At 38.6% G+C, this 16,539-nt stretch overlaps 1 protein-coding gene and 1 long non-coding RNA gene across 3 annotated transcripts in view; one reads left to right on the forward strand and one right to left on the reverse strand.

The window, feature by feature from the left end:
- The window catches only part of Glcci1 (glucocorticoid induced 1), a 327,628-nt gene that overhangs the window by 17,303 nt on the left and 293,786 nt on the right, over positions 1-16,539 (forward strand). The window contains exon 2 of the mRNA NM_001177442.1: positions 867-966. The gene's annotated coding sequence lies outside the window, so the exon portion shown is untranslated. The remainder of the gene's footprint in view (positions 1-866; positions 967-16,539) is intronic.
- Positions 6,553-12,816, reverse strand: LOC134486727 (uncharacterized). 2 transcript variants are annotated; one of them, XR_010066099.1, is made up of 3 exons: positions 12,572-12,799; positions 9,526-9,589; positions 6,553-7,600 (listed from the first exon to the last, which is right to left on the reverse strand). It is a non-coding gene; the product is annotated as an uncharacterized LOC134486727 (long non-coding RNA). The 2 variants fall into 2 exon arrangements; XR_010066100.1 differs by lacking the exons at positions 6,553-7,600; positions 9,526-9,589 and adding an exon at positions 12,176-12,371 and having other exon boundaries at positions 12,572-12,816.

Genomic DNA, 16,539 nt, shown 5'->3' on the forward strand with positions numbered 1-16,539 from the left:
CCGTTTTCTGTCAACAGCTAGAGTCCTTCACCATTTATTTCTTCTGGGCTTAGCGTTCTTCTGGGTCTCCAGCGCTGGTCATGAAAATCTGCCCAAGTCCCACAACACTTCTCAGCAGCACAGGGCTTTTCTTCAGGTTGAATGTTTGGGCTGGAATTTATGAACCCTGAAATCAGCTGTGCTTTCTACCCTTAGGACTCTTTGCCCTTCGTTCTTTTGCTCAGAGGGCCTGAGGCAGCATATAATGTGTCCTTCCACCCTGGTACCCTTCAGTTTTTATCCCAATTGTTTTCTAAGGTTTTCATTCTACAGGACTATGTAGAGGGGGGATCATCAACACCAACATGGGAGTTTGGGGTTGGTAGTAGTATGTAATGGGTACAGTACATGGCCTGAAGCAGGTAAGGGGGACAAAGGGTGTCTACAGTTCCTTCCTTGCTTTTCCTGGAAGTGGTTTTAGCTTTCTGAAGTTTCAGCTAGGTTATGGCAGAAAAGAAGCCTAGAGAAGTCTTTTTTTTTTTTCCTCCCCTCAAACTAATGTTTCTTCTGTGGTTTGTAAAATTCTCTAGATTCAGATGTTGTCAGTTGATTTCAGTCTCTCATAGAGTGTTTTCCTACGTATTTTTCTGAATCTTCAGAAATTGAAAGAGGTTGCAGACTTTCAGGGCACAGATTTAGACTGTAAGCAGATATACCTTGTTTTATACCTTCTATCCTTTACTATCTAGAGAAAGTTTGATGCTTTTCAGTCTGGCTGTAGAATTCCGCAGTCATCATTTTGCTACTGTATGACAGCTCTTTCCTGAGAAGAGCGGCAGGACTTTTGGTCCTGTCTGAGCTGACCTCATTCAGAATGTCTGTTTCAGATAGCATCGGCAGCGGCTATGTTTCACTTCTTCCGAAAGCCTGCAGAATCCAAAAAGCCCTCCGTGCCGGAACCGGAAGCCGATGGATTTGTCCTCTTAGGTGAGTTTTTAAGGAACAAAATCCGAACTCGATGAATTATTTTAAAAATTAGTTGGAAATGATACTTTTTTCTAAACTGTGTCTTCTAATTTCAGAGCAAGTTGAGACTTTTCTCTGACCCTAACCTTTTGCAACGTCAGGAGTTTGTGCCTGACAGTCAGCAAGGCTCTGTCGGCCCCAGCGAGAGTTTCTAGAAAGCTATAGGTTTTTGTTCCCTTTGCCCTTAATGACAAAACTTCAGGAAAACCTTTAGACCTCTTAGAAACTATTGTCTTCTAGAGTTTGGCAATATATTCTTCTCACAGGAGTTTATTCCAGCTAAGTCTGGTTTCCAACCACTGTTCTGTAATTCTATTTTAAAAATATCTATAAAGTTAGGAAATATATAAAGAACTTTGCTCAGTTTTTTGTCTGTGCACTCTTAGAAGTAGCATTATCCTTTCTCACCATGCACTCTCTTAAAGATCATGACAGTGGCACCCTGTAGCTGTGAGGTCACACGCACAGTAGAGCTGTTTCTGTACCTTTTGCTGTCTACCCCTTCAGTGCCAGCATGGAGTATCAGAGACAAGACCCCTCTGTGGGTGAAGTGGCTCTCCGCTTTGTACAATCCCTGTTGTCATATAGCCTTGACCAGATGCTTCGTTGTTCATCTACAGCTGCCCTAGTAGGTGTCTACTTCGCACCTGCCTTAGCAGGTAAAGTCCATCTGGGGTGGCCTGCCTTTCCTACTCTTAGGAAGACTGGCAGAAGCATCTTTGACTGAGACTCAGAAGTCTCATAGGTTTCCACATTTGCTATTTCATGAGGGAATTTCCAAGACTTTAATTACTCTAATATGCTCGGTACCAGCTGTTCTGCCTGCTCTATCCCCACTCTAATGGTATGTTTTCTCAAAAGCTGACATGCTGTGTTTTGACCAAGTTTTCCCAAGACCATCTTGGGCTGAGCGTGATTGATGTAGTCCCCAGGACCATATGTCTAGAAGTTTGACACTTATGAAGTGGAATCAATTCTGTCAAAATCCTAGAAAAACAATAAAATATGTAGCGTAGTTGATATGATCATACACTTTGTTCAAATGACCCAACAGCTATCAGCCTAGGCATCCATGTTTCTCAGGAGCTGCCTGATTAACTGCGTTTGGTTTTAAATGCAAAGTTTCCAGTTTCACCGATTTTATTGAGGGAAAACCAACAACAAAAATCTTTGTATGCCTGGTGTTCTGTGGGCTTTGTAAGCTTTCCTGCAGTTTGATGCTATCAGTCGGTGTGGTGTCTGGGCTCTCATTTCCTGCCTCATTTTCCTTTTCCTCTGTCATGTCATCTCACGCCTTCCTCAGAGGCACTGCACAGGTTTACAGTTAAGTAGAGACTCCAGGCAGAGCCATTGGTTTGACAGCCTACTAGACTTTCCAGCTTTAAGAAGTTATTTAAGAATCCCAGGTGTCACAAAACACGTTACCAGTACTGATCCAATGGGGTTAGTGTGGAACTGAGTAAATTAATGTACATAAATACTTAGAATATCTTATAAGTAATATGGTACTGTCACCATGTACAGAGCACTTAATTTTCCAGGTTCTTTGCCTTGCATGAAGCAAATTTGGAATTAACCTGGGTAAATGGGTGCCAGAGCCTATCTTTTTAGTCTCTGTACTTCTGCAGTTTTAAAATGCTACACTGTCAGCATTTCATTTTTTAAATTATTTGTTTATTGATATAAAAGAAGAGGCATATGAAGTTGTGACGAATTGTTGACAATATGGTGACTGTAGATAATGCTAATGTTCCAAAAATGTCAGAGAGCTGGAAGAACGGGTTTCAGTGTTTTCACCATGTCCTCAGTTTTAATCTAAGCTATTAGTGATAGTATAAGGGTCCAGGGGGGGTTGGGGATTTAGCTCAGTGGTAGAGCGCTTAAGGCCCTGGGTTCGGTCCCCAGCTCCGGAAAAAAAAAAAGAAAAGAAAAAAAAAGGGTCCAGGACTCATTGAAGAATGATACCCCAGACTCAAGTAGTATGCAAATGCAGAGTATCTCATTCAGCATGCTGGGGCTCTCATTCCAAGGTGGAGACCCTGAAGTGAGGGGTAAAAGCACATTAGGGGATTCTGGAGTAATCTTTCTTTATCTTGCTTCATCTCTAGGGAAGTTCCAAAACCCAGTGGGGGCTGGAAACTGTTGCTGAGGAAGTCTGGAAACTGCTGCTGACCCACTCTCCTTGCCTCAGGCCAGGGGGTGGGCAGCTTCTGATTGGCTGCCTGAAGCTTGGGTTTTTTTGTGTGTTTTTTTTTCTTCTAGTAACTAACTGACTTGCCTGAGCTTGCCTGGACTTTGCCTGTTCTTACGCATAGTCTTCTGAACTGCCAATTTGAAGCCTGTCAAAGAATCAGCCTAGCCTTCTCAATAGTTTAAGGGAAAATAAAGAAAAAACCCTGAAAACATTAAATTGTGTCCTTTACCTATTAAACATGAAAGTACTTTTTTTATATATAAAGGAGACTTTGGCATTGTATTACTGTTCATTAAGTTTGTCTCCTAATTTGACTACCTCACTGTTTACTGTCTGATATTTTAAATAACTAAAACTAACATGGGAGTTGAAGGCTCATAAGGAAGGATCCTAGTTCTTACTAAAGTGTAAGAGCTATTAAGAGGTTTGGCCTGGTAGAAAGTAGGAAGGTTATGGGGACCCTTGGGGCTTTCACCAGCTTTACACCCACTGCCTCAGGTCAAGATTAGGCCAAATACCAGCTTCCTGCCTCCGATCAAGGCTAGGCCAAGTTCCATTCTCCACCCACAGTGCTTGGGAGGAGCAGGGACATTCTTGATAATCCTAAGAATGTAATGACATAGTCACCTGACTCTCTGGTCCCAGATAGAGTTTGAATACTTGTCATATGCTTGCTAGCCAATAGATTCAAAGGTCAATGTGCTTAGCCAATAAGTTTAAACTGTAGCCTTGCTGATGCAACCTATACCCCTAAAAAATATAAAAATTGCTTGTTATAGCCATTTGAGGTTGCCTTCCAGTCACTTGCCACGAGGGGCTGATTGAAAGTCAACCCTAACACACCAGAAAATAAACCTCTTGCATTTGCATCAAACTCTGTTCTTATGTTTCATTTGGGGTGGGGGGGTCTCCCCGTAGTTAAGATTCATCTTGAGCCTTACAATATTATTAATGTTTTTGTAGTAAAACATCATTAGCATTCACAGACTTAATCAACCTCACTGATAAAAATCCTAACCATTATTAGGAATTTTCGTATTTAAAAAGTATAAAGACAAACTTTAAAATTTTTTTGTTGTGGTAAGCTACCTGTTTTGTCATGTCATTCTATAGCCATCTCTTTATGCAATATTTACTTTAGTCTCAGGGCATACCATATGAAAATATTTTGACAAGGTAAGTTCAGTGGTGTGTTTTTCATGATTTTATTAATGCAGTGCCATACTCACGTATTTTATATGTACTATTTACTTTTTTGTTGCTGTGAGAAAATACCACAGCCAAAAGCAAACTTCTAAGAGAAAGAGTTTATTTGGGCTCATATTTCCAGAGGACTAGTTGTCCATAACAGCAGGGAAGGTATGGTAGCCTGAGGCCAGATCAAGAAGCTGAGGGATCAGAAAAGAGAGCAAGGAGAAAGAACTGGAAGTCAGCTGAAACTGTGAACTCCAGTTCCCCATGACTCCCTCCAGCAAGGCTTCAGGTCCGAAACTTCCATAACTTCCCCAAGCAGTCCCACGTGCCGGGCACCCATGAACCTAGGGATACATTTCACCAAAATTATCTAATATATAGTCATATAGGATTTTTAAATTAGCATCTGAACCATGTACATTATAGGAACAAAAAATGGTTGGTTTTGTGTTCTTATCATCTGGCTTCTCAATGAGAAAGTATATGACTTAGAAACAATTTCCTGCTAATATGGGCTGTTCAGATTCAGTTAGATTATCTCCTTATTAGCCTCTATAGACAGTTTCTAAGAGGCCACAATCATTACACTGTTACATCTGAAAATGGCACCCTTCTCCTTTGTTTTTCCACCTGAGAACACCAGGTGTAAAACTAGCTTTAAGCTAGTAGTCCTGCTTAATGTTCACTTGAAATTTCAGGTCCAGGCACAGCCAACGCACTTTACTCGATAACAGGAAGATCTAGAGTAGTCATATACAACTAATTAGTTCATGTTCATTCTTTACAAAGATTCTAAAGCTTTTGGCCATTGTAGATGGCAGAACATGTAGAATACGCATAAAGTGAGGGGATGGGGTTAGTAGGAAAACATCCTTTCCCTTGTGTAACCAGTTTGTATTCAACAGAAGAAGGCAAGAGTTCATTCAGTAATGAAGTTGAAGTAATCCTCCAGGGTACTCAGTTTACACAAAAACAAATTGCAGTTTTCATTTGCATCACTGGGTGGCGATTTTTCACAGTCTTGTGCTACTGTTTAAAAGCTAGTGAGCTTGGCACTGTTTGTAATTACCAAGGCCTTCTTCTGTTATGACACATTTAATTGTACTTTTAACACATTATCTTTAAGTTGATTACAAATTTACTAGTGTAATGTGCAGCCTTGTAGTTATTTTAAATTAGGAAAGGTTTTGCCTAGATGTTGGCAGATAATTCCATCTACTACCAAGGCAAAGGCAATAGCTTATTATGTTAAAGCAAAAACAGAATATAAAATGAAAAGAAGCAGTGTAGATTATTGTTCTTGCCTCCACTAATATTGTTGACCAAATATTGAATATAATTTTAGAGGAGACAGAATGAAATTGGGCAAGCAAACTGTCAAAGAGACAAAAAGAATTGGATTACAATACAGCTGAAACCCATCCCATTCTTTGGTCCATGCAGGCACTTCTTAAAGTAGGGCACAAGAGCTCTCAGTCTCCTTTTAATTAAAGCTATTTTAGTAATTCATAGTAGCTTGGATTTCATCTTTAAGTATTGATATTGAAGTATGTATTTTAGTTTCCCCTTTTTGTGTAGCCTAAATATTAAATTAGATTTTATCGGTTGTCTTAAAGATTCTTTCCTATTATATTCCTTATTCTGGGAATTAAAGCATATACATATAATTCAGTAAGCCTATGTTATTTTTATTTAGGACTTTTAAAAGATATTTTTTGATCTCTATGGTTTTCTTTTTCTTTTTTCTTAAATGAAAACTTAGCTGTGTACAGTGAAAGCATACATCCACATAATGGGGGATAGTAAGTAACTTTAATTCTCTGTGGAGACAAAGGCTTTAATTGTAACAGCAAAGCTAAATAGGTTTTCATTATGTGCTTCCTGTTTTAACTCCTGTTCTTACAAAACAAATGCACAGATTTTTAAAAAGTATTCATAGATTTAAAAAGTAATTTGTTCTTGTCCTTGTATAGTTATAACCAGACAAACTCAAATATATTTAATTTAACATAATGATCTCTCTATATTTTTACTCTTGACCTTTAAATTCCAAAGCAAATGCAGGAGGATTTTTGCATTTAACTTCATTAGGTAATGAAAGTTCTTATTTTCCCAGCCGTGTGTAATGGTTGGAATTTTCACATTATTTGTTACTTAATTCTGGTCTAGCTGATAATCCAACAGAGTTTTAGTCACTGGAGTTCAGGATGTTGAACCTATGTGGGGGTGTGCTGCCCTTCCTATATTGTGATATATAGAGCAAAAAGAAATTAATTATACAGGATATGGGAAAGATGCTAACTATACAGGAAGGAGAGCAAACTCTTGTATTTTAAACAATTGCAGGGAAGCTATTCATTCTTTCTGGGCCCAGGGAATTTGGTTGACTCAAAGGTAGTTTCGGACTCTCCGTCCCTCATCTATTTCTAATTCTTCCCATTAAGGCATCGCTTGGAGAATATGCTGATACTGGGAACCATCACTAAGTTCTCATCAAATGGGCTCTCTGTTTGAACTACTAGGAGTAGCCATTTCCCCCCTGTAGATGAGTTCAGAGGATATGCAGGGTTAAGGAATACTATAGCTCACTCTTTATAATTTAAAAACTGTGCACCATCAAATATATGTTAAGACAGTTTGAGAAACACCTCATAAATCACCAAGTTCTAGTTTCTCTTCTACTTCACTTGAACCGTAAACAACTAACAAAAAGCAAGTGAGACCACAAACATTTTGGCTAACCAAACTTCTAGGAAGGAGCAGAAAGCAGCATAATTCTCCTAAGTGACGTCCATCTATACATGTAATAAATTTGGAAACAGGCTTTTTTTTAAACAATTGGATCATTTGGCATTTTGTTAACTGGTTCCATAGTGCATATTCTCAGTGCTCTGTGACTTTTCTGTGTAGTTAAAGTTTACCTCTCTTGTCTTTAGGTGAGGTTTTTTTGACAGATATTTCGGAGTAATATCTGAAATTTATTTTTATTTTTGTCTAGAGCCACCAGGCACTAATATTTCTTGTATAGCTGTAGGGATGAGAGTTGGCTGGGTTTCTGTGACAGCGTGTTCTTAAAGATGCTTCTAGTAGGGAAATGGGAGTGCACATTATGAGTTTCCCCCACAAGTGTCTTACAGGATTTCTTACCTGAGACTAACTGAAAAATTGTGGTAAGTAGTTTCTACTTTAATTTTACTCTTGTCTTATCTGTGGAGGAAATAAAGCAGAGACTAAGGAAACGATCCAAGTATGAGTATCCTATCAAAGAAATTCAAGTAGGGTTTGAAGACCTAAATTTCTTTCTGATAATTTTCAGAACACAATTGGCTTTCTGTATCTACAGATTCCATATCTGTAGATTATTTAACCATCTGTCAAAAATATGAAGGAAAAAGTATGTCTGTACTAAACATGTACAGGAATTTCCCCCTTGTGATCATTCCTTAAAATATATTGGGTAACAGTTGTTTTTGTGTTAAATTTATTGGATTTTATTATAGTATAAATAGTGTAAAGATGATTTAAAGTACATGTGATGATATGCGTAGGCTACATGCAAATACCACATCATTTATCTATGAGAACTTGGACATCTGAGGAACCTGATGGCATCTGAGTTCTTTCTCTGACCCAGGTTTTGCTAGAAAGCTGCTGATATGTAGCCTTGACCTATGTTTAGTGAAATAGAATCTTAGAACTAAAGCCAGAGTATGACATCCTTTTAAACAACACGGAACGGGGCAGTATTTTAGGGATGGCAATGTTCGAGAGTTGCTGAAATCATTCTTTTCTAAGGTGGTGGTAGAACAAAGCATTCTTAAGTGATAAGGCAGGACAAGATAAGGTCTATTTAGGGCCCTTGAAAGGTTGCTGTCTTGCTAGACAGAGTATATCTGGGTCACTGTGGATAAACTGGTCAGGAAAGGTAGTTTGTGATGAGCTAAGTATCCCCTGTGCTGTAAGGAACTTTTAGTTCATTTTAAAGCATCCATGATTTAATCTCTTTTAATTTCAAATTTAGTAATAGCTTTTAAAAAAGAAGTTAACTTTTGTCAGTCTGTGTAGACCAATAACTATTCAAAATTTTACACAATATTATGCCTTGAACATATTTCTGTATTTAGTATGTGTGCACACTAGGGTGACACATATGCCAGTGAGACAACAGTCACACAACATGGGGGTACTTGGAGTTGAACATTTTCCTATCTTTCAGTTTTAATATGATACAAGGCAGAAAATACTAGTTGTATTTATTTTCCTTTCTTCCATTTCTTTTCTAGCCCTGTGGCCATTTTGCATTTAGGTGTGGGGTTATTCTGTTTGAAGATGCTAGGAGACCTTTTAAAAACCCAATTGGGCTGGCCATGATGACACATGGCTTTAATCATAGCACTGAAGAGGCAGAGGCAACTGGATCTCTATGAGTTCCTGAACAGCCAGAGCTACATAACAGAGATTCTTACTCAAGAAAACAAATAAATAACAAATAAATACCAAAAGTAAAAAGTGTAACTGGTATGCACTTTCCTTTCTTGCCCAGCCCCTCCATCTTGCTGGATTGTGGACATGGTAAGTTGGGAGACCTCTAACTGCTATCTTGGCCATGAAACCTAAGTGTATTGGGAAGATAACTATAGAGTATGCCCCGTGGAACTGTGTCCTTGAAGACTGCGGGCTGTCAGACAGTCCTTTAAGACTTCCCTTTGAGCATCCCTTATTGAAACATGAATAAGTTTCCATTCTGTGTAAATAACTATTTTGTTTTGTCCTTTTCAGATGAACTAAGCCCAAACTAATATAGGCACTCAGTTGGAAACCATAGTAATTTGAGATTTTCTTTAAGTTCTGTCATTTAATGCTTTATTATTTCAATCAAGGTGTCATTTCAGTCTTATTTTTTTTTTTAATGTGGATAGTTTCGTGATTACCTCATTATCTTGTTGGGTAAAATGAAACTATGGGGAAGCCTCTGAACAAAAACTTTAATTTGTTTGCTAATTCTAATCAGTCTAGAGTTATCCTTAGCCATTTAGGCAAAACTGGAAAGAAAGTTTTAGTAGCTTTACCAGTGCTTGATATACCACAGACTCAGTGATTGATAATAAACAGAAATCTATTGACTCACTTACTGGAAGCTGGAAAATGGGAGATCAAGGGCTTGACATTTAATAAGGGGCTTCTTGCTGTGTCATCCTGGTGGAAAGGCGGAGAGAAGGCAGCAAATTAGCAAGAAGACACTGAACTTAGCCTTATTAAGGAACCTGGTCTCATAATGCACTGGTGGTGTGATAATGACATTAATCCATTCTTGCAGATACAGACCTCCTAGTAAATCTCTTCTTGAAAATTCTGTCTCATAATACTGTGACACTATTCCTTTTCAACATGAACTTGGGAGGCAACAAGTATTTACTGATCTTAGACCCGACTGGAGGTCCTTCCTGCTTATAATATGATCACTGTCCACTGAAAGTGGAAATGTTTATGTCTGCATTAAGCAGAGAAACATGACTAAAGAATTGAAAATTGCTGCCAGGCCCTGGGAATCAGTGGGAAAGAGTGTAGTAGGCAATGACAAAGCACTTTCCTAGAAGGTATATGGCTTGGGGCTGGAGAGATGGCTCAGCAATTAAGAGCACTGGCTGCTCTTCCAGAGATCCCGAGTTCAATTCCCAGCAAACTACTTGGTGGCTTGCAACCATCTATATGGGGATCTGGTGCCCTCTTCTGGCCTGCAGATGTATATGCAGCAGAGCACTCATTAAACAATATTTTAAAAAGAGAGGGAGAGGGGGAGAGGGAGAGAGGGATAGAGAGAGAGGGAGGGAGGGAGAGGGAAGGAAGGAAGGAAGGAAGGAAGGAAGGAAGGAAGGAAGGAAGGAAGGAAGGAAGGAAGGAAGAGAAAAAATTTGGTTTTTCCCCAGCACTGAGTCATAAACTGTTCTTTTCGTCTAGAATGGTTTACACTTTTATGGCATATACACATCACATTGTTAATGATGTGTTTACTATGCTAAGTCAATGATATACAGGAATCGTTGTAAAAATTTTTGGAATTCTAAGTCAAAGGGTTAAGCTCCAGACTTAGGAACTGACTTCATTTTATTTCTGAGCCTGCCATTTTCAGATGCATAATGATACAAGCTAAAAATATGCTTGGCAACCCCAAGGAAAATGGGAAGCCTTAAATGGTTTGGTGAAAGATGACTTGAAGAAATTGATAACGGTGACAATCAACCATTATCCCTGCTGTTAGTGCTGTCTCAGCAGTTATCATTGTCTAGGGAGCTGAGTGGAATGGTCTGGAAAGACCCCAAAACTAGATGTAATTTTATGGGAAGAGAGTTTATACTAGGAGCCTCAGACTCTCAAATGTCTGCTACGCTAAAAAAGGCCAAGAACCATATTCTAGATGCTAGTTTGCTCTATAAGCCATTTGGGCTGTGCATTTTGTTAGACAGATCTTTGTTCCCCTAACAGGTACGTGAGAACTCAGTTCTGAAAAGGAAAGGTTGTTTGGGCCCGCAGTTTTGGAACGATCGTGACGTCCATGCTAGGCTGGCATGTGGCTTGAGGAGTGTGATGAGGCAGCGTGTCACGGAAGGACCATGTTGGAAGAAAAACTCCTTCTAGCTGGAAAGTGAAAGAGTTCTGTGGAGTCCAGGAGTCTAGTGTCCCTGCGAGGATGTGCCTGTAAGGACCAGGGATGCTTGTGAGCTGTGCGAGACGCTGTACCTTAGAGCCCTGAGATTCCTAAGCCTTTACTTTATGGGGCTGATGGAGACTTAGGAACCAGATCCTGCTTTTGTTTGTTTGCCTCTTTGTTTTTAAGTTAAAATCACAGCAGTTTTACATGAATTATACACATTACACATGAATAATTCTGAAAATATCACATAATGAAGTTTTAAAATATAATGAAAAGCATTTTATTTTAAAATATTAAGTATTTCATTATAAATTGAGGTATACATTTTAATATTTCTCTATTAAAAAGTAAAAATAAAACCACATATATAATTGATAGGTATTCAAAGTAAATGAAAGCATATATACATATAGCCTTGCTAAGAGACGTCTGGTAAATATAGAATAGAACTACCTAATTAGGAAAAAATGTCAAAATTACATTTGAACCAGTTACAGTGGAAATGCTCTCCATTGTGAGATGTCTTTCTCGCCTATAGGGTTCTTTTCATTGCTAAAGCTGGGTTAAATATATCACCATAGAAATTTAATTATGGTTTATACCTGTTATAAAAATATGCTAATGTATCCAAATACATTTTAATATTCTCAGCTCCACTCTACTTAAATGCTTTCCATGCCTTAAAGGTACGCAATTTCTCTCAACTCCTTTTAGGTCTCCAAGGTTACAGGACCTTGAAGCATGTAGAGTTCAGTGTGGTACAAAACGGCATTTCTCAAGTAATGGTCTGTATGTACCTTCCTGAAATCAGGGAGAGGCATAGCACTGCCAAACTGAGTAAAGGTGATCTTTTCACAATTTTAGGACAAACAAGGGTTCGCATTTCAGGCTTTTCATTTTAAAATTTTCCTGTAGCTTTTGAGAAATGCAGCATTTGGCAGGCCACTCTTAGGCAGACACAGTGTGTGGACACGGCTCAAAAGGAAGCCACTCACCACCACCCAGCATCGACGTATGGAGATGTTCTCCTATTCAGGCATTTGCTTATAGTCTTGATTTTATACACTGTTTTATAACCTACACATGAAATAAATTGAACGTTGATTGAAATTTAAAACTAGAACCATCAATTACATAATTTTGTTTAATGTGATAATTAATATTATAGTGTAAGAGAATTTCATAATGTTCTGCACATTTGTGAATATCTGACAGCATTCACTCTGTGTAGAGATTGCATTGGAGAGGCAGAGATGGGCCTTCTGCTGTTTCTTTTCTTTCCCATTTTACATATTTCAGGTCTTCCTCCTGGGTGAGATGCTTCCCCTGATAAATAAGGGTGAAATTGGGCTTTTATTTCTTTTTTTAAAATTTTTCTTTTACTGGATACTTTTTATTTACATTTCAAATGTTTCCCAGACATAAGGCCCCATCTCATTCCTCTCCCCTTCTGCTATACGGGTATTTCCTTCCCCATCCATCCCTCTTTCCACCTCCCCAGCATTCCCCTACACTGGGGGTCCAACCTTGGCAGGAACAAGGGCTTCTCCTTCTATCGGTGCCCAACAAGGCCATTCTCTGTTACATATGTAGCTGGAGCCATGGGTCAGTCCATGTATAGTGGATTATGTCGATGGATTTCCATATATTGAACCATCCCTGCATCCCTGGGATGAAGCCTACTTGATCATGATGAATGATCATTTTGATGTGTTCTTGGATTCAGTTTACGAGACTTTTATTGAGTTGTTTGTTTTACATCAATATTCATAAGGGAAATTGGTCTGAAGTTCTCTTTGTTGAGTCTTTGTGTGGTTTAGGTATAAGTGTATTTTGTGACTTCATAGAAGGAATTCGGTAGTGCTCCATCTGTTTCCATAGTTTGGACAGTATTGGTATGAGGTCTTCTATGAAGGTCTGATAGAATTCTGCACTGAACCCATCTGGTCCTGGGCTCTTTTTGGTTGGGAGACTTTTAATAACTGTTTCTGTTTCTTTAGGAGTTATGTGGTTGTTTAGATGGTTTAATCTGTTTCTGATTTAAATTTGGTACCTGGTATTTGTCTAGAAAACTGTCTATTCCCTGCAGATTTTCCAGTTTTGTTGAATAAAGACTTTTGTAGTAGGATGTGATAATTTTCTGAATTTCCTCAGATTTCTTGTTATGTCTCCATTTCTGATTTTGTTAATTTCGATTCACTGTCTGTGTCCTATGGTTAGTCTGGCTAAGGGTTTAATCTATCTTGTTGATTTTCTCAAAGAACCAGCTCCTGGTTTTGTTGGTTCTTTGTATGGTCCTTTTTGTTTCTATTTGGTTGATTTCAGCCCTGAGTTTGGTTGTTTCCTGCCTTCTACTCCTTTTGGGTGTTATTTGTTTGTTTTTTGTTCTAGAGCTTTTAGGTGTGCTGTCAAGCTGGTGACATATGCTCTCTCCTGTTTCTTTCTGCAGGCACTCAGCACTATGAGTTTTCCTCTTAGCACAGCTTTCATTGTGTCCCGTAAGTTTGGGTATGTTGTGCCTTCATTTTCATTAAATTCTAAAAAGTCTTTAATTTCTTTCTTTATTTCTTCCTTGACCAGGTTATCATTGAGTAGAGCATTGTTCAACTTCCATGTATATGTGGGCTTTCTGTTGTTTCTGTTATGGAAGACCAGCCTTAGTCCGTGGTGATCTCATAGGCTGCATGGGATTATTTCTATCTTCCTGTATCTTTTGAGGGCTGTTTTGTGACTAATGGTCAATTTTGGAGAAGGTACCATGAGATGCTGAGAAGAAGGTATATCCTTTTGTTTTAGGATGAAATTTTCTATAAATATCTCGTAAGTCCATTTGGTTCATAAATTCTATTAGTTTCTCTATGTCTCTTTAATTTCTTTTCCATAATCTGTCCATTGATGAGAATGGGGTGTTGAAATCTCGTACTATTATTGTGTGAGGTGCAATATGTGCTTTGAGCTTTAGTAAGGTTTCTTTTATGAATGTAGGTGCCCTTGTATTTGGAACATAGATATTTAGGATTGAGAGTTCATCTTGGTGGATTTTTCCTTTGATGAATATGAAGTGTCCTTCCTTATCTTTTTTGATGACTTTTGTTTGAAAGTCAATTTTATTCGATATTAAAATGGCTATTCCAGTTTGTTTCTTTGGGCCATTTGCTTGGAAAGTTGTTTTCCAGTCTTTTACTCTGATGCAGTGTCTGTCTTTGTCTCTGAGGTGTGTTTCCTGTATGTAGTAAAATTCTGGGTCTTCTTTAAGTACCCAGTCTGTTAGTCTATGTCTTCTTATTGAGGAATTGAATCCATTTATGTTAAGAGATATTAAGGAATAGTGGTTGTTGCTTCCTGTTATTTTTGTTAGTAGAGGTGGAATTATGTTTGTGTGTCTTTCTTCTTTCGGTATTGTTGAAAGAAATTACTTTCTTGCTTTTTCTAGGGAATAGTTTTTCTCCTTGTGTTGGAGTTTTCCATCTATTATCCTTTGTAGAGCTGGATTTGTAGAAAGATTTTTGTAAAATTGGTTTTGTCATGGAATATCGTGGTTTCTCCATCTATGTTAATTGAGAGTTTTGCTGGATATTGTAGCCTATTTTGGCATTTGTGTTCTCACAGGGTCTGTATGACATCTACCCAGGATCTTCTGGCTTTCATAGTCTCTGGTGAAAAGTCTGGTGTGATTCTGACAGATCTGCCTTTATATGTCACTTGACCTTTTTCCATTACTGCTTTAATATTCTTTCTTTGTTTTTTGTATTTGGTGATTTGACTATTATATGATGGGAGGAATTTCTTTTCTGGACCAATCTATTTGGAGTTCTGTATGCTTCTTTTATGTTTATGGGCATCTCTTTCTTTATGTTAGGGCAGTTTTGTTCTATAATTTTGGTGAAGATATTTACTGGCCCTTTAAGTTGGGAATCTTCACTCTCTTCTATACATACTATTTTTAGGTTTGATCTTCTCATTGTGTCCTGGATTTCCTGACCATTTGGGGCTTTTTACGTTTTACATATCTTTGATGGTTGTGTTGATGTTTTGTGTGGTATCTTCTGCCCCTGAGATTCTCTCTTCTCTCTTGTATTCTGTTGGTGATGCTTGCATCTATGACTCCTGATCTCTTCCCTAGGTTTTCTATCTCCCTTTGTGCTTTCTTTATTGTTTCTATTTCCATTTTTAAATCCTGAACAGTTTTGTTCAATTCCTTCACCTGTTTGGTTATGTTTTCCTGTAATTCTTTAAGGGGTTTTTGTGTTTCCTCTTTAAGGGCTTCTACTTGTTTACTTGTGTTGTCCTGTATTTCCTTAAGGGCGTTGTTTATGTCCAGCTTAAAGTCCTCCATCATCATCATAAAATGTAATTTTAAATCTAAATCTTGTTTTTCCAGTGTGCTTGGATATCCAGTATCCACTTCAGTTGGAGAATTGGGCCCCTGATGATGCCAAGTACTCTTGGTTTCTGTTGCTTAGAAACCAAGCCATCAAGTTGTTTCTGGTGTTAGCTTGTCTGGCTGTCTCTGATAGTGGCTTGCCCCTCCTATAGGCCTGTGTGTCAGCACTCCTGTAGACCTGTTTTCTTTCAGCTGGATCTGGGAACAGAGAGCTCTGCTCTCAGGTGTGTAGGCGCTCCTGGTGACTAGCTTTCAGCTCTTGGCTCTGGCAGAAACCCAAAGGGTCCTGCCCCTGACTGCTCCTAGGTCCCTGTGCCCAGGGGGCACAGATGGCACTAGGTGATTTCCTCTTGGTTCTGAAATGTGGGCAGAAAGTAGCTGTCTCCTCTGAATTCTTCACTTCTGAGGGTCCTGCTCTCTCCCCCACGGGATTTGGGTTCAGGGAGCTGTGTGACCAGTTCAGTTCAGTTCTGGGCACGGGCAGAAATCAGCAGGTTCCTACTGCTGCCTGCTCCAATATTCCTATATCCAGAAGCACTATGCAGTTTCCTCTTGGACCAGGGATCTGAGCAGAAGTGGGCAGAAGTGGCGGTCTGTCCTGAGGTCTCAGAATTGTCTGCACTTCTGGTAGTTCAGCTCTCTCCCCCATGGGATTTGGGTGCAGGGTTCTTGGGCTTTTATTTCTTAATTTTTTTTAAATATAGCATTGCATTTTACTTATATTCTTTTGCATATTCAAAGAGATTGAAAGATTGAATATATATTGAATTCTTTTTCAGGACAGCAATAAATCTGTATATCGGCAGTCTATCAATTTAGCTTGATTAGTAGTTCCAGTTTGTCCATTACTAAACTTTCACTAAATTTCTCTTAAGATCATAGAGAGGAAAACTTATGACCATAACAAACTTGAGACTGGCAGGCAGGTAGAAACTTTGGAAGAGTTTGACTGAGAACAAACTAGCTTAAGATTTGTTATAGCAGTGGTTCCCAAACCATTTCTTGAGACTCCTTTTACAGGATTGACTAAGAACATTGGAAATATCAGATATTTTCTTAATGTTTCTTAACTAGCAAAATTTCAGTTATAAAGTAGCAATAAAAATATGA

Source organism: Rattus norvegicus, chromosome 4, assembly GCF_036323735.1.
Source record: "Rattus norvegicus strain BN/NHsdMcwi chromosome 4, GRCr8, whole genome shotgun sequence".
Lineage (NCBI taxonomy): Eukaryota > Metazoa > Chordata > Mammalia > Rodentia > Muridae > Rattus > Rattus norvegicus.